The 23,897-nt window shown below is 40.2% G+C and overlaps 1 protein-coding gene across 3 annotated transcripts in view; it reads left to right on the top strand.

Moving 5' to 3' along the window:
• Positions 1-1,101: 1,101 nt before the first annotated feature.
• Sfmbt1 (Scm like with four mbt domains 1) overlaps positions 1,102-23,897 on the top strand; it is a 130,460-nt gene continuing 107,664 nt past the window's right edge. The window contains exon 1 of one of the 3 annotated variants that reach the window (XM_071618760.1): positions 1,102-1,170. The gene's annotated coding sequence lies outside the window, so the exon portion shown is untranslated. Of the gene's footprint in view, positions 1,171-1,638; positions 1,829-2,372; positions 2,566-23,897 lie in introns of those variants that run through there. The other 2 variants (XM_027947821.2, XM_071618759.1) reach the window with 2 other exon arrangements.

Below are 23,897 nucleotides of genomic sequence, written 5' to 3'. Positions count from 1 at the left end.
TGCTGTTCTCGGCCACTCAAAGCTTTCCACCTGGAGCTTTCCCAATTCCAGGGAATGTGTCCCATGTGCAGAATTCAAGGATATATTTGCAAACAATCTCAAAGTAACAAAGTATACTATACCAGGATATTAAGTGGATGTATAGGGGTACCTGCACTCCCTAAAAATGAATTATGTTAACAAAAGAAAAATGTTAATGAAAGTAGCAAATGAAAACCTGTGGTTCTAATTGTGTAAAGATACACAATTATGGAAGGTTTTCTGTCTGAAAAGTCAAATTCTATAGAAATGATTGGATACTTAAATCTTTTTACATCTCTGTCTCACTGGTTGTCATATTTTCTTTTAAGTGGTGCTTAAAAAAAAAAAAAGAATCTGGATTCAAATACAGCCTGCAGCGTGACTTTGAGCAAGTTTGTCTGTAAAGTGATATAATATTTCCCAGGGCGACTGAAATCAGTGAAAGGTGGACTGAGCCCGCGCGTCTAGCACACTGCGGGTATCCTAGAACTTCCTTGTGGTGGGGGCGCTTCCTTTTCCCTGAAAGGTAGGGGCCATCACCGTCTTGACTGAACTCTCTTACCAGGGCCCAGGAGTTTAGTACTGCACTCGCGATCTCACTGGCACTGGGACTCCCTTCCAGGGGAACTTTCCTGATCAGGTGTGTGTGTGTGTCCCTCACGCGCATCTGCACTTGAAGGCGGAAGGGACGAGCTCCAGAACGTAAACGCCCGTGGGCACCTCGGACTGCGAGGCCGACGCAGCCACCTTTGAGCTGATTTCACCAGAACTCCGAGCTCTCGCCCACATTCGGCAATTGTTCTGTGCCTCTTCGTTAAGAAAACTCAGGTTTACAGGGCGCCTTCTGATGAAGCCTGGAGACATCGGGTGCGCATAGAGGCACGAGTCAGACTCGGTAGAGAGGGGACACCTGGGTGCCTTTCTAGAACCTAAAAACGACGTGCCAGACCCCCGACGTGGACCAGGCATCAAGCGGTGGCACGCGCCCATCTGGGATTCCCGACGCCTCTGGGTCCGTTTCTCCGTTAATGCCATCTTGCCCCGGGCGATCACGTGCGGACTACAGCAGCGCGCTTCGTCCCGAACCGGACACAAGGAACGACCCCCAGGACTCCACTAGGTTCCCCGTGGTTCGGTCAAGAAGCCGAGGTAGGCCCTTCCCTCCTGAATCAGAGCAGAGCCAGAACCAGCACTAGGTTCTCGAGAGCGCGTCTCCCAGTCGGGACCCGTCCGCACCCGGCCATAACGTCGTCGGGGACCCGAAGCCCCCCGCCTTGTGCCCTCCGCCACCGCCTCCCGGGCGTCCTAAGAAAGGTGCCGGCTAGACGCGCGAGCGGGGGCGGCGGGAGGCGCTGGACCCTAGGGCCCCAGCTCGCCTACCCTTCGCTTCCTGCGCAGCCCGGGCCGGGCCGGCAGACGCGAGGGCGGGTGTGGGGAGGCCCGGCCGGGGGGGCGCCACGCGCACGGCGCGAGGGGCGCGGGCTGCCGGGAGGACCGCGGAGCCGGGGCGGGGTGGGGGGGCGCGGGCGCATGCGCCTTGCGCCCGTGCCATATTGGAATGAGTCGGAGCGCGGAGCGCCGCCGCCGCCTCCGCCGGAGCGCGGGTGGAGGGGGGCGGGGAGAGCTGCCGGCCGCCCGGCTCCGCCGAGCCCAGCAGGAAGGAGGGCGCGAGCGGGCAAGCGCGGGCGGCGCGAGCGGAAAAAGCGCCCGCGCCGGCGAGTGAAAAGAAGGAAAGAAAGAAAGAAACGAGCGCGAGAGGGGGAAAAGCGAGCGATAGAGCGAGCGCGCGCGCGAAAACTCCCGGCAGGTAAAAAAGCGGGGCCGCTGGCTGGGCCTTCCCGCGCGGCGGCCTGAAGGGGCGGCGGCGGCGCCGGGGCGGGAGACCGCGCGGCGCCCCCCTCGAAGCGGCCGCGCAACTTTGCCAACGGAAAACCGCCGGGAGCTGGCGGGCGGCGGGTGCGCGGGCTGAGGCGCCAACGGGCGGCGGCGGCGGCGGCACGTTGGGGGCGGGGGCGGGCGGGGGGAGCGCGGCGCCCGCGCGCGGCCTCGCGCGGTTCCGCGCGCCGGTCGGCCGGGCTGCAGGGGCGCGCCTGGGCACCTCGCCGCGGCAGCGAGCGGCAGCGAGCGGCGGCGGCGGCGGCCGTCGGCCCCGGGCCGGCAGCGCAACGCGCGTCAGCCCGTAGGAGGCGTGAAAGGAAAGTGGTCGGGCGACCGCAGCGGCGGGCGCCCAAGTTCCCTGGCGCACTGGGCCCCCAGCGCGCGCCCCGCGCTCCCGCCCGCCGAGCCCCCGCGGACCCGCCCCCCGGGCTCGCTCCGGGCGGGGCGCGAACCCGCAGCTGGGGCTGGGCGAGTCGCCCGCGCCGCGGGTCGGAACTTCGGAGGGCCCAGGCGGCCGCTGCGCGGTTGCGGAGCGTCTAGCGGTCGCCGCAACCGGTTGCATAGCCACCGTTGTGAAGTGAGCGGGCCTCCCTGGCTCTGCAGATCGTCGGGCGCTGCTGGCCAACCTCCTCGCGGACCTGGACAGAGTCCCGAGGCACTCCGCAGGTCCGTGACCGTTTCAATTTCTGTTCTTGAAGTCTGCTTTTGGACGCTGAAAAGGAGGCAGTGTAGAGGCGAGCAGAGTGTCCTGGGAATTAAGGCCTGCTCTATGCGGAGCAGATACGCCTTGGGAGAACATAAATTCCCGCTGAAAGAATGTACGTTGGGTCAAGTTTTTTTCCCAAGATGTCAGTTGTTCGAGTGGGGTCTAAAACTGAGCTATCAGGCACAGGTTATCTATAGATCTTGCTTTGCGCTGGGAGTGGGGTGGGACGTTCCAGTCAGAAAACTGGCTTTTATTTGGTGGGTGCTGTTCCCAGCGGGTCACTCAAAGCAGCGCTGGTTAATGGCCCCAAGTGATGTGGGGTGTGTGTGTGCGCGCGCGCGCGTGCGAGCCCTATCCTGCAGTGATCTCTTTGAGAATCAAGTAACCGTCAAAGAGATTTGAAAGGAAGTAAGGTGCATTTTGACAGTATCTGCGTATGTCTTGTCCTGAACCACCTCTTTAAGATGTCATATTTAACTTTATGGCATCTGAAGTAAAATGTACATTAACTTGCCTATCATCTTGAGAGGCTGGAGGAGTGTCTACACGTGTACACGTTGGGGCCTGTTAACCGGTGTTTGGAGTCGTATGTTGAGTCCTTTTAGGCCACAGGTACACTCAAAGTTCAGATTTGTTTGCAGTTTCAGAAAAGTAACGGCCTGGTGGAAACGGGAGTGGCCAGAAACAGGAAACAGTTCTGTGACTACCGTTGTCATTGACTAGCTGCCTTATCTTGGGTACATCTCTAAACCTATATGGATTTTGATTTTACCTATTTGCGAAATTAGGATAAATAGATATCTTTCTGTGTGCTTTTGGTACTAAAATTTGGTGACTTTAACATGAAAGATGTTAAAATCAGTCTATGGTTCCACGAAGGTGCATCTTTATAAATACATTTTTAAAAACGTGGTGTCGTCTAAATTTTTGTAATTATTTGAATAAAGACATTCAAAAATGTATTTAAGTGTGCTTAAGAAATTATACCTTTTTTCTTGAGGTAAGATCTTAAGAGTATATTTCAAAGATTTTTTTTTTTAATGTATCATATGCCTTGATAACCACATTCAGATCAAGATACAGAGCATTTTCAGGCCCCCAGAGGGCTCCCTTTGAGTTTCTCCCATTCATTATACCTGTCCCCTCCCCAAGGCAACCACTATTCTGACTTCTATCACCATAGAGGAGTTTTGTCACAGAACAGCACCCTTTAGAAGCTGAAAGGGGGGCAATATTAATAATTAAACTCGAGGACAGCAGTTATGTAAACTTGAAATTATGGTCATTTTCATCATGATTGTTTGCTTTGATAATGACTGTTAAGGTTTATTTGTATCTAGAATAAGGTAAACTTCCAACCTGAGAGACTTTGTAGTCAGAAGGTAACTTTTTAGCAGATTTGGATCTGTGATTCTTGGGAGTTCTTTTGTTCACAGATATGGTATTATTCTGTTACTGCCCGTTTTTAAAATACAGGTATGTTTGTGGAGAGTAAGTTTGAAGGATGAATCATGAATTTTCCCAAGTCAGAGTTTAAGATGTCAGTAGATAAATTAATTTCTTAAAACAGAATTTGCCCCATCTGGTGGTGCACACCTGTGATCCCAGCTACTCAGGAAAATGAAGCAGGAGGATTGCAAGTTCAAGGCCAGCCTCAGTAAGTTAGGGAGACCCTGTTTAAAAACAAATAAATAAAAAGGCTGGGGAGGGCAGTGTGGTTCAGCAGTAGAGTGTCCCTGGGTTCAACCTCCAGTATCTTTTTTTTTAAAGTTTATTTTTTATAGTTGTACACTGTCACTTATTTATTTATTTGTATGTGGTGCTGAGGATCGAACCCAGGACCTTGCACATGTAAGACAAGCCCTCTACCACTAGGCCACATCCCCAGCCCATCAACCTCCAGTATTTTAAAACAAACAGGGCTGGTGATGTGCCTCAGCAGTAGAGCGCTTGCTTAATACATACTGTTTTCCATGGGATCAATCCTCAGCACCACATTAAAAATAAATAAAATAGAGGTATTGTGTCCATCTACAACTAAAAAAACCAAAACCAAAAAAAACCAAACAATGACAGGCTGAGCACAGTGGCACACACCTGTAATCCCAGCAGCTCAGGAGGCTGAGACTGGAGGGTCGTGAGTTCAAAGCCAGCCTCAGCAAAATCGAGGCGCTAATCATCTCAGTGAGACTCTGTCTCCAAATAAAATACAAAATAGGCTGGGGATGTGGCTCAGTGGTTGAGTACCCCTGAGTTTTATTCCAGCACTCCTCCTCCCTAAAAATGAAGCCTTAGAATTTTAGAGAAAATTGAATGGAAATTGATAATTTTTAAGATTCAGTGAATTAAGATGTGGGTATCAAGTTTTTAACAAACTTTTAAATGACAGCCATTAACTTGATTTATATATGCAGGATATTTATCGTGTTTAATCAAATCATTAAAATTCTAAAAAGGAAATAAACAAGGTAACTAAAAATTGTTAGGTATGGATTTTTACAAGAATTTCAAAGATGCCCTTTTGTATTAGACCTCAATTTGGGAAGATGTTTTTCTAAATATTATCCAATGAAAGCAAGTATGCAACAATTTACTTATCCTTTTTAAATACCTTTTAATGTATCGTTTGTGTTCTTTCTTGTTTCTACTACTAAAGGAGAGGAGTTCGAAGTGTAAGTGAATTTTTACTTTGTTAGTTTCTAACAAAGGCCTATGTTTTTTACTGCAAGGCAGTCTATGTGATAGAAATTAGGAACAGTCTTCAGTCCTTCCTGTGTTAGGCATATATGGGGGGGATAGTTCACAAAGTTCCACAGTTTTCTTTTGTGAAATTATTTCATTAAATAATTCTGACTTTCTGTGTTTAAGTGTAACTGGCCAGTTGATGGGCCAAGAACTATGCTGGATTTGTCTTTTTCACCCACATTTCATATAGCATCATTAGCCCAGAGTGTGCTTGATGATTTAGCTGTAGTAGAACTACCATTTTATTTTTTGACTATTTCTAGGTTTCTGTTTTTTCATTATCAGATTATTTAAAATTTGTTAAATCTTTAAGATTTTGAAGAGAAGCAAAGTAAGAAACAGAAACATGAAAGGGAATTTCCTAACTGGGTGTGGTGACACATGCCTGTAATTCAGGATACTCACTGGGCAAAGGCAGGAGGATCCCAAGTTTGAGGACAGCCTGGGCAATTTAGTCAGATTCTGTCTCAAAATAAAATTAAAAAGGCTGAGGATGTAGCCCAGTGGTAGAGCATTTGCCTAGCATTTACAGGTCCTGCGTTCAGTCCCCAAAACAAAGGAATTTCCTATTTTTGGTATTTGTTTTCTTGTAAACTCTGATTTTTTTCCTTTAGAATTAATAATCTTGGGGGCTGGGGTTGCAGCTCAGTAGTAGAGTGCTCACTTAGCATGTGTGAGGCACTGGGTTCTATCCTCAGTACCACATAAAAAAATAAACAAAATAAAGGTATTGTGTTCATTTACAACTAAAAAAGAAATTCTTAAAAAAAAAATCTATAGTCTTGGGCTGGGGATCTAGCTGGTAGAGTGCTTGCCTCACATGTACAAGGCCCTGGGTTCAATCCCCAGCACCCCCCCCCCCCCAAAAAAAAAAAAAAAGTATAATTTTACTGCATTTGTCAGGTACTTTTGCTTTCACAGTAAGAACTACAGCAGGGTTAGATATGAAATGGTGATATAGACTCACATGTCATTTTACTTTAAAGTCTGTAGAAAGGTGAACTGTCCAGACTTTTGATTATGTTTTTTCTTAATATATTTTGAATTCATGATATGTTCCTATTAAATGAATATAGTATACAAAACAGATGACCTTTATTTAGACAGGTATTTTGAACGCTGAATATTTTTTACATTAAAACTTTCTATCTTATAAATTCCTAAAACTTTAATTTCTGAAATTATTTGGCTGATAATCAATATTATATAAGTGAGAGCAAAATAACATGTAATAGTAAATGGTATAGCTTTGTTATGGTGGGATATTTTTCTTCAGTGACTAATATTTGTTATCTAACTAGGGTGTCTTATATTTGAAAAAATTATTTCTCTGTATACATAGTTATTAAATCAGATGAAAGTGTCTGGGGATTTTGGTTACCTCGGAGATTTTGAACCTTTAGACTTTAGGGAGTAGGGTTTTGATGGTTTTGACTCTACCATTCTTCAACTGATTCTAGCCCCACTGGAAAATGATTTAAAATAGAAAGGATGTGGTCAGGTTGTTGTAAATTCATGTATAAACTTTTCAAAAGTGGGAGGAAGGATAAGAACAAAGACAAGTTATTAAGTCATATATAGAAAAATTATATGACTTCACCACAGAAGTTTTAACAAATTTTATTGTAAACCTTTTCCTATAACTCAAAGGCAGCTGAGAATTTGTATATAATTTTTCTTTTAGTCTGTTTTATTCAAGAGATGTTTATAAAAAACTTATTCAAGGGCTGTGGCTGTGGCTCAATGGTAGAGCGCTTGCCTAGCATGTGTGAGGCACTGGGTTTGATCCATGGCACCATGTAAAAATAAACAAATAAAATAAAGGTATTGTGTCTATTTACAACTTAAAAAAACAAAACTTATTCAACTTTCTTTGCCTTCAGGTGATCACAAAAAGTGTAGTCTGTATATTGTGTTAAGTGATATTAGGTTTCTATTGAATTTTGTGATTTGATAGTTGAATTACTTCAGAGAGCCAAAGACTTAACTGAATGGAGAGGTTGTAGGGTGGCATTTTTAACTTTGTGTCCTGTGCTGCATGCATTGGTTCCTTTTTGATGTTTTTGCTTCTTTAAGTGAAAGGTTAATTACTAATCTGATTTGGGGTAGAAAGGGTAGTTGAGAGCATCTGTTTTGTAGGAGAAGGTTGAGTTCTGTTCTAAGAAGGTATTTGGAAAAGGGTCTTAGATGAGAGAATATGGGCCATTGGCAGTCAAAAGTGTAGGACGGCCAGGCTTGGTGGCACACACCTCTAATTCCAGCTATTTGGGAGGCTGAGGTAGGAGGGAATCGCACGTTGGAAGTCAACCTCTGCAATTTAGTGAGATTGTCTCAAAATAAATAACAAAAAGGACTGGGGGTGGATTTCAGTGGTAAAGCACCCCTGGATCCAATCCCTGGTGCCACCAAGAAAATGCCTCAAAAGAAAAAAAATGTATGGTTGGGGCTTGATGGTGCATGCCTGTAATCCCAGCAGCTCTGGAGGCTGAGGTAGGAGGATCACAAGTTCAAAGCCAGCATCAGCAATTTAGCAAGGCCCGAATGCAACTCAGTGAGACCCTGGCTCTACATAAAATACAGAAATGGGCTGAGGATGTGGTTTAGTGGTTAAGTGCCCCTGAGTTCAGTCCCCATACTAAAACAAACAAATAAAAACATGTGGGACAGTTACACATTTGGAATGACATGAGATGAGCTGAGAAATGCAGCAATTGTTAAAATAACTCAAGTTTTTGTTGTTGTTGTTGTTGATATCAAGTTTAAAGTATTAACTGGCAAATCATTGAATTCCAAATTATTACTTTTGTATTGGAAGAAATTTTATTATTATTTATTTGCATGGGAGATTGAACCCCAAGGGTGCTTAATCATTGAACCATATCCCCAGTCCTTTTTTTGCGGGGGGGGGGGGTACTGGAGATGAACTCAGGGGCACTTGGCCACTGAGCCACATCCCAGCCCTGTTTTGTATTTTATTTAGAGACAGGGTTTCTCTGAGCTGCTAAGTACCTCACTGTTGCTGAGGCTGGCTTTGAATACCTGTCTCATCCCCTCAAACAGCTGGGATTAGGATCCCCAGTCCTTTTTTAAAAAAAACTTTACTTTTTATTTTGAGAAAGGGTCTTGCTAAGTTGTATAGGGCCATGTTGAGTTGATGTGGCTGACCTTGAACTTGTGATCCTCCTGCTTTAGCTGCCAGAGTTGCTAGGCATGTACTGCTGCTTTTATTTTATTAAGAGGGAAAAAGTTTATTTTATGGTTTCAGAGTTCTCAGTTCGTAGATGCTGACTCCAATGCTCTGGGCCCAAGCTGTGGCAGCCACAATTGGGGAAGAACCCAGTTGAGGAATTCTGCTCTGCTCTTGGTGTGGTCAGGAAGCAGAGAAACCCTGAGAGTTTTTAACGAGTATTTGCAGTGCCTTTGATACCTGTAATCCCAGCAACATTCCCTTGTGCCCTACCTTACTTTTCCATACTCCAGCCACATGGTTTTTGAGTCCTGCTCAAGTTTCTTACACTTGGTTCCTTTTCAGAGTGGAGAGTTCAACCCAATCATGAAGCCTTCCTTAACCCTTCCCAAAACATATCTCTCTCTCTCTCTCTCTCTCTCTCTCTCTCTCTCGTACAGGGGTTTGAGCCCAGGGTTGCTTAACCAATGAGCCATATCCCCAATCCATTTTTATTTTTTATTTTGAGATAGGATCTCACTAAGTTGCCTAAGGCCCGCCAAGTTGCTGAGGCTGGCTTTGAACTTGTGATCCTCCTGTCTCAGCCTCCCAAGCCTCTAGAATTACAGGTGTGCACCACAGCCCCTGGCTCATTTAATTCATAATAAAATGCTTTAAAACCACACTTACAGGATATTAAAATCTATGTACCTACTTCAAAGATTCTTCCCCTATTGTTTCTTGTGGGAGAAATAAAAATAGTCTTGTTTCTTGTGTTTACTGTTATAAACTCTGCATAGGCAGGAATTGTATCTTAATTATCACAGTATCCCTGATACTAAGAACAGTGCTGGGAAAAATATATATGTTAAATGGAGGTATAAATACACAAACAATTAGTAAGTGATATAGGAAATACATGTATTTTTTTAAAAATATTTTTTTAGTTGTAGATGGACACAATATTTTATTTATTTTTATGTGGTGCTGAGGATCTAACCCAGTGCCTCACACTTGGGAGCAAGTGTTCTACCATCGAGCTACATCCCCAGCCCAGGAAATACATGTATTTTTTAATGCCAGAGACTTTTTTTCTGGTATTATAGTTTAATTCCAAATGTTTAGACTTTTTTTCAAGATGAGATATCAATATTTTGTTATATTTTGTGCTTGAAGTGTCTGTTTTCGTTCAAGTTTTAGGTTAGCAAAATTCCCCCTCTCAGCATTTTGAAAGCATTTTTTTTTCACTTTTTCTAAGATAACTGCATATCTTTAGATGTTTGGTAATGCATTTACAATAGTAAAAATCAAGTTGAAGGACATTGACGTCAATCTTTTTGCTTTACTTTTCATGGTGGTAGTTACAAAGGGCCTTTAGCAGCTTGATTATTCATGGGTGTGAAGTGGAGTAGCTCCACTTCTGTTAGCCTGGGATGACTGATGAGAGTCTATTATTTGCAGGCACATGAGCAACTGGTTGAGCTTCAGAAACAAATCTGTGGATCCTTTTGCCTTCTACTAGTGTTAATGAATCCAGGCTCTTACTGGGAAGCCCTGATGATAGCTGCTTCTGGATAGGACTTGTGGTCCTGAGGATGGGGTGGAGTGAGTGGGATCTTCAGAAGTGGAAGAGGATTCCATAGGCTTAAGTTTTGCCTATAATATCCCCTACCCTCATCCTCCCTGGAAATGGATAAGTTTTGGAAATTTTGAAATTATGTGAGGGGAAACCCTGTACTGAATTGATGCCTGTGGTGAATTTAGGAAATTTAGACTCTTATAAATCTGAATAGTTGAAAAACAATATTATGTGAAGCTTCCTATTCATAAAATATAATTAGTATTTCATATAAACATGAAATATAATTGAACTTTAGTTGCAAACTTACTAATATGATTTTTTTTTTTTTTGGTACCAGAGATTGAACCCAGGGGTGCTTAACCACTGAGCCATATTCCCAGCCCCTTAAGATTTTTTTTATTATTATTATTTTAAAATTTTGAGACAGGGTCTTACTAAGTTGCTAAGGGCCATGCTAAATTGCTGAGGCTGGTCTTGAATTTTTTATCCTCCTGCCTTACCCTCCCAAGCTGCTGGGATTAAAGGCATGTGCCATGGCGACCAGCTATAATAGAATCTTTTATGGAGCCAAGCACTTAAAAATGGAAATATTCTTTATTCAAGAACGAAGAGGAATTGTTTTTAGCATTATGGCAAGAAGTTGAAAGTTACTGAAGTTATAAAGAAGGAGTATAGAAGGGACCTCTTTATACTCAGTCCCTTTACTCACCTGTTTTACTGAATTCAAATTGTTCCTCAGGGAATTCAGAAATACAGTTGTGTAGGGACATGTTCTGAGAAATACGAAGTTTAGCAATTTCATCATTGTGTGACTACATAGCATATACTTAAACTGAGATGGCTGTGATAGCTACAACATCTCTAAGCAATATACTCTTATGGAACCACCATTGTATACTCAAAACCATTTCTTTAAAAATAATTTTTTAGTTGTAGTTGGACACAATACTTCTATTTTATTTGTTTTTATGTGGTGCCAAGGATCAAACCCAGCGTCTTGCACGTGCTAGGCGAGCGCTCTATCGCTGAGCCACAACCCCAGCCCTCAAATACATTGTTAACAGGAATGTTATTATACGGTGCCTGGCTATAGTTTAGAAAGATAAGATTGCTTCTTATAGGCATTACTTTTTTCTTCTGTTGCTTTATTTTTTAATCATATCCTAGACTGAAGGTAGTCATTTAAAAAAAGTTAAGTATGGGCTGGGGTTGTGGCTCAGTGGTAGAGCGCTCGCCTAGCACATGCGAGGCCCTGGATTCGATCTCAGCACCACATAAAAATAAATAAAGATATTGTGTCCAGCTAAAAAATAAATATTAAAAAAAAAGTAGAGGGGCTGGGGTTGTGGCTCAGTGGTAGAGCTCTCGCCTAGCATGCACGAGGCACTGGGTTCGATCCTCAGCACTACATAAATATAAAATAAAGATATTGTGTCCACCTAAAACTTAAATATATATATATATATATATATTAAAATAAAGAAAGTTAAGTAGAGATGCAGATCTATGTATAAAATATTATTTTGAATAGTGAAAAAGTATACTCCTTTTTGCTGAAACCTGCAGTTTCTCAGTCCCTTCTATAGGTTACCATTTTTCCCTGTTTCTTTTGTATTTTATCAGAAAAATTCTATTTATACAATAGCATATATTTTCCTATCTACATTAAAAAACACCTCAAATAGTGGTATGTTTTATGCATTACTTTGTATTTTGCTCTTTTTATTTAAAATATCTTGGATACATCCAAGTACTTATAGGTCTGCCTTATTCTTTTAGTGGTTGCCTAGTGATTTGTTGCATGGATGTATCATAATTTGTGTACATTTTGAGTTATTTCCAGTTTTTTATTTTTTTCCTACAATAAACAGTATCATGGACTGATGACAATTGAATTTGCTTGAATTAAGAAAAACTTTCTAGGATTTACAGAGATTTTTTTTTTTTCTGAGTTAATGTTTGAAGGTAGATTGTTCTCCAGCCAATTCTTGTCCTCCATAATGCAGAAGGTAGAGGAACTGGGTCTAGTAAAGTCAGAGGAGTTGATGACAAAGTCATCCAGAGCTGCTCCCCGCCACCCCATCCATCATGTTGCAGAAGAGGTGGTGTAGGCAAAATCCCTAGATAAGCTCAGTCTTGGGAAACTGAAGCATCTGAAGATGTCTTTAGACTGCTGAGATGTTGATCATGCCCTTAAAGCTCAAGGCCTCAGTGTGTTGCTTATTATAAATTCAGTTAATTTGTTTTTGTATTTTGGTTTTGAGGATATTGCAGCAGCAAGGATTGGCTAATATATCAATTTCTGAATGTTTTTTGATATTCTTTTGTTCATTTACCATGGCTAAGTTTTTTAAAAAATATATTTATTTTTTAGGTGTAGATGGGCACAACACAAGCCTTTATTTTTATGTGGTGCTGACGATCGAACCCCATTCCGCTGAGCCACAATCCCAGCCCCTATAGCTAAGTTTTAAAAAGCTGATTTTTTTTCTGGGCTACTTGATAAGGAATTCTAGTCACATGTTCCTGTTCTAATGTAGAATTCCTAAAGAAAGTGGATTTGGAATCTTGAGGCATTTTGTGGTTAAACCTTACAGTATTATGTATTTCCCGCTGGGGATGTAGTTAAGTGGTATAGTGCTAGTTAAGTGGTATAATGCTTGCTTAGCATGCACGTGGTCCTGGGTTTGAGTCCCCAGTACTACCAAAAAAAAAAAAAAAAAAAAAAAGTGTTATGTATCTTTGTAGTCCAAGTTCTTCTTCATTTCCCTATGTCAGAAGAACTTCAGAATACCTCTCAGCATATATACTTCTTCAACACCTCCTGTTCATACTGCCATTTTCTGTTAAGTGCTTTCTTAAAGAGAACATGTTAGCTTTCTGTTATTATACAAATACCTGAGATAATCAGCATATAAAGGGGAAAGGTTATTTTGGGTCATGGTTTCAGCCCATGGTTTCTTGGCTCATGGCTTTTGGGCACAAGACAAGGCAGTATGTAATGGCAGGAGCGTGTGACAAAAGGATGTGACTTAGTTGGACTCCTGGCAAAGAAACACTTTCATACTCGATGTCAAAATTTAAGTTGATAGAGCTCATAAGTTATCTTCAAGAAGAGATTTGAGAAAAAGAAGTACAGAAATCAGCACACAATTAGGATTAATCAAGTTCTTTGTACAGAGGAAGGCTTTGTAAACAACAGGGCAGCCTGACAAATTGGACCATCCTATGTTTAAAGAGCAAGTGGAAAAAAACAATGTCTTGAAGGCATGTTTTAACTTCACAGGATTTCAAGAGGACTGAAGAGCAAGTAAATTGCCTATGAATGATGCCTTAACAAATTTACTCGGGGCTTTGGCTTTAATAACCTCGCTGATTCTTCCATCCATTTTTTAAAAAACATATTTATTTATTTATTTTTTTAGTTATTGGCAGACACAACATCTTTGTTGGTATGTGGTGCTGAGGATCGAACCCGGGCCGCACGCATGCCAGATGAGCGTGCTACCACTTGAGCCACATCCCCAGCCCGTCTTCCATCCATTTTTGTTGAGAAAGGTAGCTGCAGTGTGCACACACAGACTTAGTTAGAAGTAATGAACCTCTACTGCACTTGGCAGGCACTGAATTTCCTTCTCTTGTGAAAATGACAGAACTTCTGAAGGCAGTACTGTGTTAGTTGAATTGTTTTACTCGTTTAGTGAATTAGGGGTACCATTGTCTGATAACATAGAAATTAATTTGACAAACACACAATAGTAGTGATGTGAAATCACTGGTGCCAGGGGTTTAGGGAATGCAAAGTTGAGTAAGTTCTATGTCTTTGAGAAACTATAGTGTCCCAGGATAAGACATGATAGGGAAGAGCTTATTTTTAAGTGCTGTGAAAAGGTACAAAGTGTCTACTATGGAAGATACGCTGATGGAGGTATGGGAATGGGCTAACATTGGTGTAGGGTATTGCTTTCAGAAACAATTTTTGTGGAAGTAAAGGCCAGATAGTTAAGTGATTTGTGAATACTTGTTCATACACTTGTTGGTATAAATATTTTTAATATAGGCTAAAATATCTCAGGTTTTAGAAAAAACTGATTGTAAAATAAGAAAGTAACTCTAATTTTTTCCCTTTGAATCACTTTCCAAGTCTTTAGTGCTGCCTCCCTCTAAAGTGAGTATTTATCTTTGATGAGGTTGTTGCCTCCTTTTCCATCTGCAGCAGAAGCAGATGAGCAGTCACTGTGATCTCAAGGCTGTTTTAATTTAGGCAGGTTCACAGGGACCTACCTGGGACGATAGGAAGCAGCTCAGGCACAGGGAGAGAGGGTAAACTCTCTTAACTTGCAACTGTGAACATGTACCTTGGCAAGAATTATAGGATATCCTAAATGGGTGTGAAGTTTTAAAATTTATAATATCGTTTGGGCTCCCCTATTTGATCTTTAATTGTTGAGAGAATTATTATGCTGGGTGCTTATGTTGAGTCATTTGCTATTTGATTTATAGTTCTGTATGTTTTTATGTTTTCCTTTTCTAATATAGTAAAATATTTTTTAAAATCTTTTTTAGTTTAGATGGACACAATATGTCTGTTTTATCTGTTTTTTTTTTTAAATGTGGTGCTGAGGATCAAACCCAGTGCCTCAGGCATGCGAGGCAAGTGCCCTACCACTGAGCCACAACTCCAGCCCCAGTAAAAATATTTTTAGTATTATTTTTTGTGGTATGGGGGTGTTGAACTCAGGGGTATTCTACCATGGAGCTATATCCTCAGCCCTCTTCTTTTCTTCTCAGTCCTTTAACAAATTTTTTTATTTTTAAAAATTTGAGGCAGGGTCTTGCTATGTTGCCAAGGCTGGCCTTGCACTAGTGATCCTCCTGCTAGCCTCCTTAGTAGCTGGGATTACAGAGTGCACCACTGTGCCCAGTGCTGTTATTAATTTAAAAAGTGAAACTGATTTTAGCTGGGTGTGGTGGCACATGCTTGTAATCCCAACTACTTAGAAGACTGATGCAGAAGGATTGCAAGTTTTAGGCTAGCCTGGGGCAATTTAGTGAAATCCTGTCTCAAAATTTGAAAATTAAAAAAAATAAAGGGGACTACGAATGTAGCACAGAGATAAAATACTTGTTTAGCTTGTGTGAGACAGTGGATTCAGTCCCCAGTACCAAGGGATTTTAAAAAAAAAATGGTGGAATGGTAGGAAAGGGACCAAAAAATTTAGCCTGGTAGAGAATTTGGTGGGGTATCAGGTTTTAGAAGAAATAGCATGCCCTTTATTATAGCGTATTACTTTTGTATTTATACTTTCAAGCATTTGTTTGAGACTTAAACATTACTTTGGTAATTTGCTTTTTCAGGAAGTGTTTATGCTGTTAGTATTTTGGTAAAAAATTTTTCTTTAAAACTTTATGCTTTCTTAAAAGTGATTAATTTCATTTGGAGGAAGATCTTTCTCTAAAGAACTGTATGTGTATACATTACCTATCCAGCCATTCATTTGGGGCTGTTACACTTTGATGAAGAACATCACAAGCAATATCTGTTTTCAGGTGCTAGCAGTCAGTGTTGTAAAAGCTCCTGCACCAAAGCTGATGCTTGGTTCTTAACTATTTCCCAGCCTTTTGATCAGATGTGATTAGCCAGGTGTGAGATTGTGAGGGCTGCACAGTAGACGCAACAGTTAGCACTGAGTCCAGCTTTACTCTGGACAGGCACAGTTGTTTTCTAAGAGAGGGCAGGCTTATCAGTGAGAAGTTAGTGTCTTTAGGAATCTCTGTTTTAAGAACACAGTCAAGGAAAAATATATTTTGAAATATTTTCACCACAGTATTAGTATATGTTTTGATGCTTAAAGAAGGACTTGGTTCCATTTTTTTATACCTTTATTTTATTTATTTATTAATTTATTTTTTCATGTGGTGCTGGGGATTGAACCCAGTTCCTCACGCATGCTAGGCAAGTGCTCTACCACTGAGCCACACCCCGACCCTTGGCTCCATTTTTATTGGGGCTTTATAATTTTGGTCTAAAAATGAATGGAATGGGATTCCAGATTCCTTCTAATTCTGAATTTTCTTGTTATCTTTCTAGAAAATATATGTAAGGTAATTTTCTTCTTGGAACTACAGTTAGTAAGATAATATCTTACCTCTAATTTGATCAATTTAATAAAAACAATTTTAAAGTATTTTGTATTTCTATACTATTTCTTTACATTTTAATAAAATTCAAAGCCCTGGCATGTTACATGTTAGGTTTTGCCAGTATTGATTATTGCAGAATGTTCATTTGCAGATATCTAATTATCTTTGACCAAAGTCGTAATATTCTCACCTGGTAGGAATTCCATAGAAATTTCTGTTGGGCAAATTCCAGCAAGACCCAGGGACTAGCTCGCTCTTTCTTTCTTTCCTTCCTTCCTTTTTTTTTTTTTTGGTACAGGGGATGGAACTTAGGGGCATTCAACCACTGAGCAACTACATCCCTAGCCCATTTTAAAAAAAATATCAGATTGGAGATCAAAATATATTGTCCTCTACAGTCTACTGTTGCCACTGCAAGACCCTGTGAGGTAATTCATATGATGTTTCTTCTCTGCTTAGAACCTACTGTTGTAACTAAAGCTTTTTGTAGGCTTTAAGGCTCCTGTGGCCTGGCTTCCCTCACATCCTTTCCACATGTACCTCCTCCTGTTCTCCAACTCCTTGGGGTCTTTGTATACACTGTTCTCTTTTTTCTGGAATGCTGTTTCTATAGATGTATGCAGCTTCCTCACTTCTTGGGTCCTTTCCTCAGAAGTTACCTCAGTGACCTGGGTATCTAAAATTTCAGCTCTCCTACAACATTCCATGTTCCTGCTTAATTTTTTTTTTTCGCCTTAGTGGTTATTTTACACACTGTGTTTTTCACTTAATTTATCTGTGTGTATCTCTCTCCTTTACTATGATGTAAGCTCCTTGAAGTCAAGGATTTTGGTTTCTGTTATTATCTAGCATCTCCAGTTTGTACAACAGGGTCTGGCCTGTAGCTGGTGTTCAGTAAAGCTTTGTTAAATTTAGGAATAGATAAATAAATGACTTTTTCATAGTGTAACTCCCCCCACCCTGACCCATAAATTGTGAATTTGGTAGATCATCAGTTCTTGTCAGAATACCACTCCAGGTGCTTCACTCAAAAAGAGATGTAATTCTAGGAATTGGTTACAACAGGAAAGGCTGGAGAAAGAAAAGGGAAAAGCTGTCCACAAACCAGAGCCCACAAACCCCATTTTCTACCAGTGGTACTAACAGAACCTGATGGGGAGAGCACAAATGATAAGGGGGTTTGAAATGAAGATTTCAGGCCTGGTAATCCAGGGCAGAGTCTAGAAAGATAGGTGTGGGTTAATACTAACATATACTGTGCAGTAAAAGTAGTATTTATTTAACTCATTTGTGGAAATAAACAGTGTAGGAAAAATTGAATAGTTTGGGCTGTGGCCTCAAATGATAACAGGGTAATATCTTAGATTATGACTGAAACAAAAAACAGCTAAGGATTAAATCCCAATTTAGCCTAGTGACATCCATGCATTGAACCACCAAACTGAACTCAGCCTCTAGAAATGGCACACAGCAGGAAACATATCTTTACTGTGGCCCTGATCTCTTAGTGTGATTAAGTGCTCATTTCCTTGAGTTCAGTAAATCTGTGTTTAGGCCTAATCATGTTCCAGATTAGATCTCTGTCACCTAAAGGATCATACTGGCCTCTCCTGATTAAAGTCCTTACTCAGGCTCTACTGTCATTTAAAGGTCTAAGAAATGACAGGCCTGTGTGGGTACTCTGATTCAGTGCTTCTCTCTTAGTAAATTATGTCATCCTTAGCTCTCCACCCCTTCAGGACTCATTGCCAGTAACGAGTTGCTTCTCTTTTTCTTTTCTTTCTTTTTTGGTACCAGGGATTGAACTCGGGCACTTGACCACTGAACCACATCCCCAGCCCTATTTTGTATTTTATTTAGAGACAGGGTCTCACTGAGTTGCTTAGTGCCTCGCTTTTGCTGAGGCTGGCTTTGAACTCTTGATCCTTCTGCCTCAGCCTGCTGAGCCACTGGGATTACAGGTGTGTGCCACTGAACCTGGCACTCCTTTCTTTTCTCACTTAATGAGTGAGTAAAGACACTAAAATCTGAATATATGTAATTGCCAACATATTGGTCAGTGCTAATCATGATTGGGAACATAAATCTGTTATTAATAAACTTATTTTAAAATTAGGGATGTCAGAATCTTATATTTTTATTATAAAGTTTATAAAATCTTACCTATTTTTAAGTATACAGTTAAGTGTCATTGAAAATGGTCAGGTGCTGTACAACCACCACTATCCATCTTTGTAACTTCTCATAAAACTGAGAAGCCGTATCAATTGAACAATAAACTTCCTATTTCTCCCTCCTCCCAACCCCTGGCATCCATCATTTTACTTTTGGCTTCTGTGAAATTGACTACTTATAGGAATAAATGGAATTATGTAGTATTTGCCTTTTTATAACTGAGTGACTTAGCATAATGTCTTCTCCTAGAAATTGAAGTTGTAAGGACTTTTCATGTTAAAATATCTTCTGAGTAATTTATCATGGTTTTGATGAATTGGAAAATTTATGTTCAAGTATCAGTTTAGGGGGCTGGGGATGTGGCTCAAGCAGTAATGTGCTCGCCTGGCATGCGCAGGGCGCTGGGTTCGATCCTCAGCACTACATTAAAAAAATAAATAAATAAAGATGTTGTGTCCACCGAAAACTGAAAAATAAATATTAAAAAAATTCTCTCTCTCTCTTCTCTCTCTCTCTCTTAAAAAGTATCAGTTTAGTTCATTCATGAAATTAGTTTGAATTTATTTAATGCTAATTGTTTTTATTTGAGCATGATCCATGTGCTGCTAGTAAACATAAAGAAATTTTTTATGTTCTGGTTTGTATCTTTCTCATTATGTTTGTAGATTAACTTGTAAGGATATAATGGATTTCTTAAAATTATAGCTAGCAGCAGTCTGTAATTTCCTATTGGTAAATTTAAAAATTATTTTTAATCCAAACAACTTAAATAGAAGTAATAAACTTCTGTTTTTGTTTTCCCATGGACTCTTCTTCTTTTCTTCCTCAAACTCCATTCTCTCTTCTCTACCTCCTCCATTCTTCCTCTTTTCCTTCCTCTTCCTCACTTTTCCTTCTTAATGGGAATTGAACGAAGGGCCTTGGGCATGGATAGGCAAATGCTCTATCACTGACCTAGACTTTTTTACATTTTGAGGCAGTTTTGCCAGCTTGCCCAGCTGGCTTCAAACTTGCCATCGAACAGGTAGAATTACAGGTGTGCACCACCAACACTTAGCATTGATTAGGCTTTGTCTATAGCAAAAAAACAAGCACCTGCCAGAGTAGTTTAGATGGTTCTGTTCTTTGTGTCACCAATAAATGAGCACTTAATTTCCAGCATTTGACCACAGATGTCCATAACATTTTGTTTAATGCCTAGAGAAGGTCTTGGAGTATAGTGAGGAATCCTGAGATGAGGGGCTTTATTGAATAAGAATGCAAGCCTCTGGTGTATTTGCATGTAGTCTTCCGTAAATACCTTCCTGAATTTGAAGTTCCACTTTAGAAGAAGTATTAGCTCATCAAAATTCCAGGGAAAAATATTCTGTTTGAATTTAAGCAAAAAAATGTTATTTTCCCTTCTGTATGCATTCAATCTTTTCCCCTTTAAAATGGTCTTATTCTTACCTCGAAGTTGCTCTGTTTTTGAGCTGTGGTTATTGGAGAACTGGTAGAAAGGTGCTGGGGCAGAAGACTATGACCCAGAGCAGAGGAGAGGGCAGTTCATCTCCCTGTGTTCTCAGATGCTCCCCAGAAGGCCTTGATGTATTATAAAGACATTTTTAGAAACTGTTATCAACTCATTTAAATTAAATCTCCAAGTGACAACTGAGTGTAATTGAGCCACAAATGTATCTGTGATCCAGAGATACCTACTCTTTTTTGATATCTTGGAGGTATTTATTTTTATTTAACTTTTTATTATGGAAAACAAACATGTACAAAAGTAGAGATAATGATTTACTCCCATTTACCTATCACTTTTTTAACATTTTGCTTTTCTAGATGGCTTTTTCTAATGAGTTTAAACATAAGACTTGCATTTTATATTATCTTTTCTTTGTCCTCATACATGTTTTAAGCAAAAAAATTCTCTGAATTTACATTGGCAAATTTAGGTGTGCACTAGTTTGCTAGATGGTAATCAATAACTAAATTTGAACTTTTTATTTATTTATTTTGGTGGTACTGGGAATTGAACTCAGAGGTATTCTATCACCAAGCCACAGTCCCTGCCCCTTTTATTTTATTTTGAGATCGTGTCTCTCTAAGTTGCCTAGGCTGGCCTTGAACTTGCAATCTTCCTGTTTAGCCCCCAGAGTAGCTGGAATTACAGGCATACACTACCACACCTGATTTAGAGCTGTTCTGTAGGAATAGTTGAAGTTATACATAGAATATTCTCAGGTTCAACTTTCATTTATAGTATGGAAAAATCTGTATTACAAAACTCTGGATGGAAACATAGAAGGGAATGTGTTCTCTTTTCTTTCTTTTTTCTCCATTCTCAATTTGTTCTTTCTTTCATTCATTCTACAAATTCTAATTTGCTATAGATATTTATTGTCAGTCTTATATACAGCCACAAAAAGACAAAATCTTGTACTTCAGGAAGGTAGGAAGATAATGAACTAGTAAGGAAATAAAAGAAAATCTAATAATTCTGCTAACCACTAGGTAGGAAATCTGAGTGAAATGATAGAGGATAGAATGTGGATGTGCTAAATAGAGTGATGAGGAAAAAAATCTCTATGTACTGATGACTTTTAAAATTAAGATGTGGAGGGCAGGAAGCAGTCTGGGCAAGGAGATGGCATTTGCAGAGGACCATAGGTTGGATGGTGTCTGTAGTGAAATAGGAGGGTATATGAATAGAAAGAAGATGGAATGGTAAGTAGGGACTAGATTTTTCAGGGCCTTGTAGATTCTGGTAAGGAGTTTATATTTTTTTATTTAGGAAGCTACTGAAAGGCTCAAAAGTAAGATTATGACATAACTTGCTTGTCTTTTAAAAGATGCCTATATGCGGTATGGCGAATGGACTTCTAGGTGTGGAAAGAGACCATTTGGAGGCTATTGCAGTGTCAAAGTGAGTTGGACTAGGGTAATAGTAGTGAAAATGGAGAAAAGTGATTGATTTCAAGGTAGTTTGATGACAGAGACTCATCAGGATTTGCTAATGGACAGAGTGAAGGAGACAGTAATGATGGCTTCTTTAAATTTTTTTTTTTTAATTCAATGATGGTTTTTAAGTGCTAGGCTTGATTGGTTGTATAGTTTTGAGATGAAGTCCAAGGAGAATAACATTTGAAAGCAAAATTAGAGTTCAGAATTGGTTATTCATAACAGCATTAAAACGAAGATTCCAAATGAGTAGCTGGATATATTATGAGTCTGATACAAAGGCTGAGTTCTCATCTTATTGATAGTATTTATAACCTTGAGTTGGTATGGCATTACCAAGGAAGAGGGTGTCAAATGTGTTTGCGGGGGAAAAAAAAGAAGAAAACTTGGCACTAAACCCTGTGGAATTCTAAGCTCTAGAGTTTGTGTGTGATCCTGGAGGAGGTAGCAAAGGAGTCTGAGGAAGAGTCACAGTTGCACAGGGGTTGCAGTTTACTGTGTACAGTGCTGTGTAGAATGGACAGCTTCAATAAGACAAGAGAGGAAACCATTGGACTTGGTAATAGGAAGGTCACTGGTGACCTGGACAAGACAGTTGTCACTGAAATCTAAGGAAGAATGAAGCCAAATTGGCATATGTAAACAAGCCCCTTACTGGGAAGAGGGGTGGAGCAGAGAAATGGAGAAGTATTTGGAGGGCATGAGGTAGTCCAGAGAGATTTTCTTTTATTATTGAGATTGCAGTATTAGAGTGTGTTTGTGTGTAGCTCTTAAGGACCAATGTAGTGGAGCAGGATGTAGACCTGAAGGGTCCATGTTACCAAGTAAGAAGGGGCAAGGGGTGTTGTCTAGAACTTCAAGGAAGGGGTTTTCCTTTGTCCGAAAGATGAAAGCAGCTAGAAACAAATGGTGGGAAAATAAAGGAAGCTCTTGGCACCCTCAAATTACTCTGCAGAATTAACATTTTTTCCTTACCTATTTCTTGCATTCTTAATTTTTCTAAGTATTCATTGGTTTCTGGTTAAAGAAATGAAGAAGCAGAAGCTTAATACTACTTCTCATATACTGAGGTATGTCTTTTGAAGGAGAGGAGAAAAATATTTCAGAAACATCATAAGATATATAGATACTTACAAGAAGTTATACTCATTTTGTTAAGGTTTTTGAAATAATGTGTTTTGAAAAGTGAAGGTATAAGCCATAGAAGGGAAGAGACTAGGGATGCAAGAGTGTTTTATTTCATGAAGTTCTTTCCTTGTGAATGCTGGTATTTCTCCAAGTTGATCCTTAAGTTCAACCTTGTTGCATGAGAGTATAACATGTTGCAGTACTGCCTTTTGTTTTCCTTTATTTTTTTGTAGTACTGGGTATTACATGCAGGGCCTACCTTGTGATAGGCAGATGTTCTACCAGTGAGCTACATCCCTAGCCCTCACTCTGCTATTTGAAGATTTCATTTTTTAAGTGTGCAGGACTGAATCATGTCGAATAGACATGGGAGACTGATCAAATTGGACTGTAAGCCCCCAAGAGGATAGAGATTTTGTTTTGTTCATTATTTAATTCTCAAAGTTTGGAACAATGCCTGGAAGGTAATAGACACTCAGTAGATGTTGAGAGAATGAAGAAATGAACTATGAAGGTAAAATAAGCATCAATATAGTAGTGGACCTGGAGAGTAAGATGACTAAAGCATCCTAAAAATCAAAATATTTTCTTTTTTATTCAGAGATCACATTCTTAAATAAAACAATATGATATAGTAGAAAGAACACGAGTACTAAGTTAAGCAGACACGGATCTTGTGTTTGTCTTCCAAAAGCCTGGGTAGGTTTTTTAGCTTTTTCTTTTTCTTCTTTTTTAAAAATATATATATATATTTTAGTTACATATGACAGTAGAATGTATTTTGACTTATCAAACATACATGGAGTATAACTTCCCATTTTTGTGGTTATATATGACGAGGAGTTGTACCGATCACGTATTCATATATGAACATAGGAAAGTTATGTCTGATTCATTCTAGTCTTTCCTATTCCCATCCCCCTTTCCTTCTCTTCATTGACCTTTGTCTAATCCAGGGAACTTTTAGCCTCCTACCCCCAACTTATTGTGAGTTAGCATCCACATATCAGAGGAAACATTTGGCCTTTGGTTCTTTGGGATTTACTTATTTCATTTAGCATGGTAGTCTCCAGTTCCATCCATTTACCAGCAAGTGCTATAATCTCATTCTTCTTTAAGGCTGAGTAACAGTCCATTTCCATAATAGGAAAGACTAGAATGAATCAGACATAACTTTCCTATGTTCATATGTGAATACATGATTGGTGCAACTCCTTGTCATGTATAACCACAAAAATGGGAAGTTATACTCCATGTATGTTTGATATGTCAGAATACATTCTACTGTCATATATATATATATCCATCTGTTGAAGGGCATCTAGGTGGGTTCTGTAGCTTAGCTGTTGTGAATTGAGCTGCTATAAACATTGATGTGGCCATGTCAACTGTAGTATGCTGATTTT

The sequence above is a fragment of the Marmota flaviventris genome, chromosome 1 (genome assembly GCF_047511675.1).
Source record: "Marmota flaviventris isolate mMarFla1 chromosome 1, mMarFla1.hap1, whole genome shotgun sequence".
Taxonomy (NCBI): Eukaryota; Metazoa; Chordata; class Mammalia; order Rodentia; family Sciuridae; genus Marmota; species Marmota flaviventris.
The sequence above is the reverse complement of the archived record's forward strand: the minus strand, read 5'-3'. Positions and strand labels throughout refer to the sequence as shown.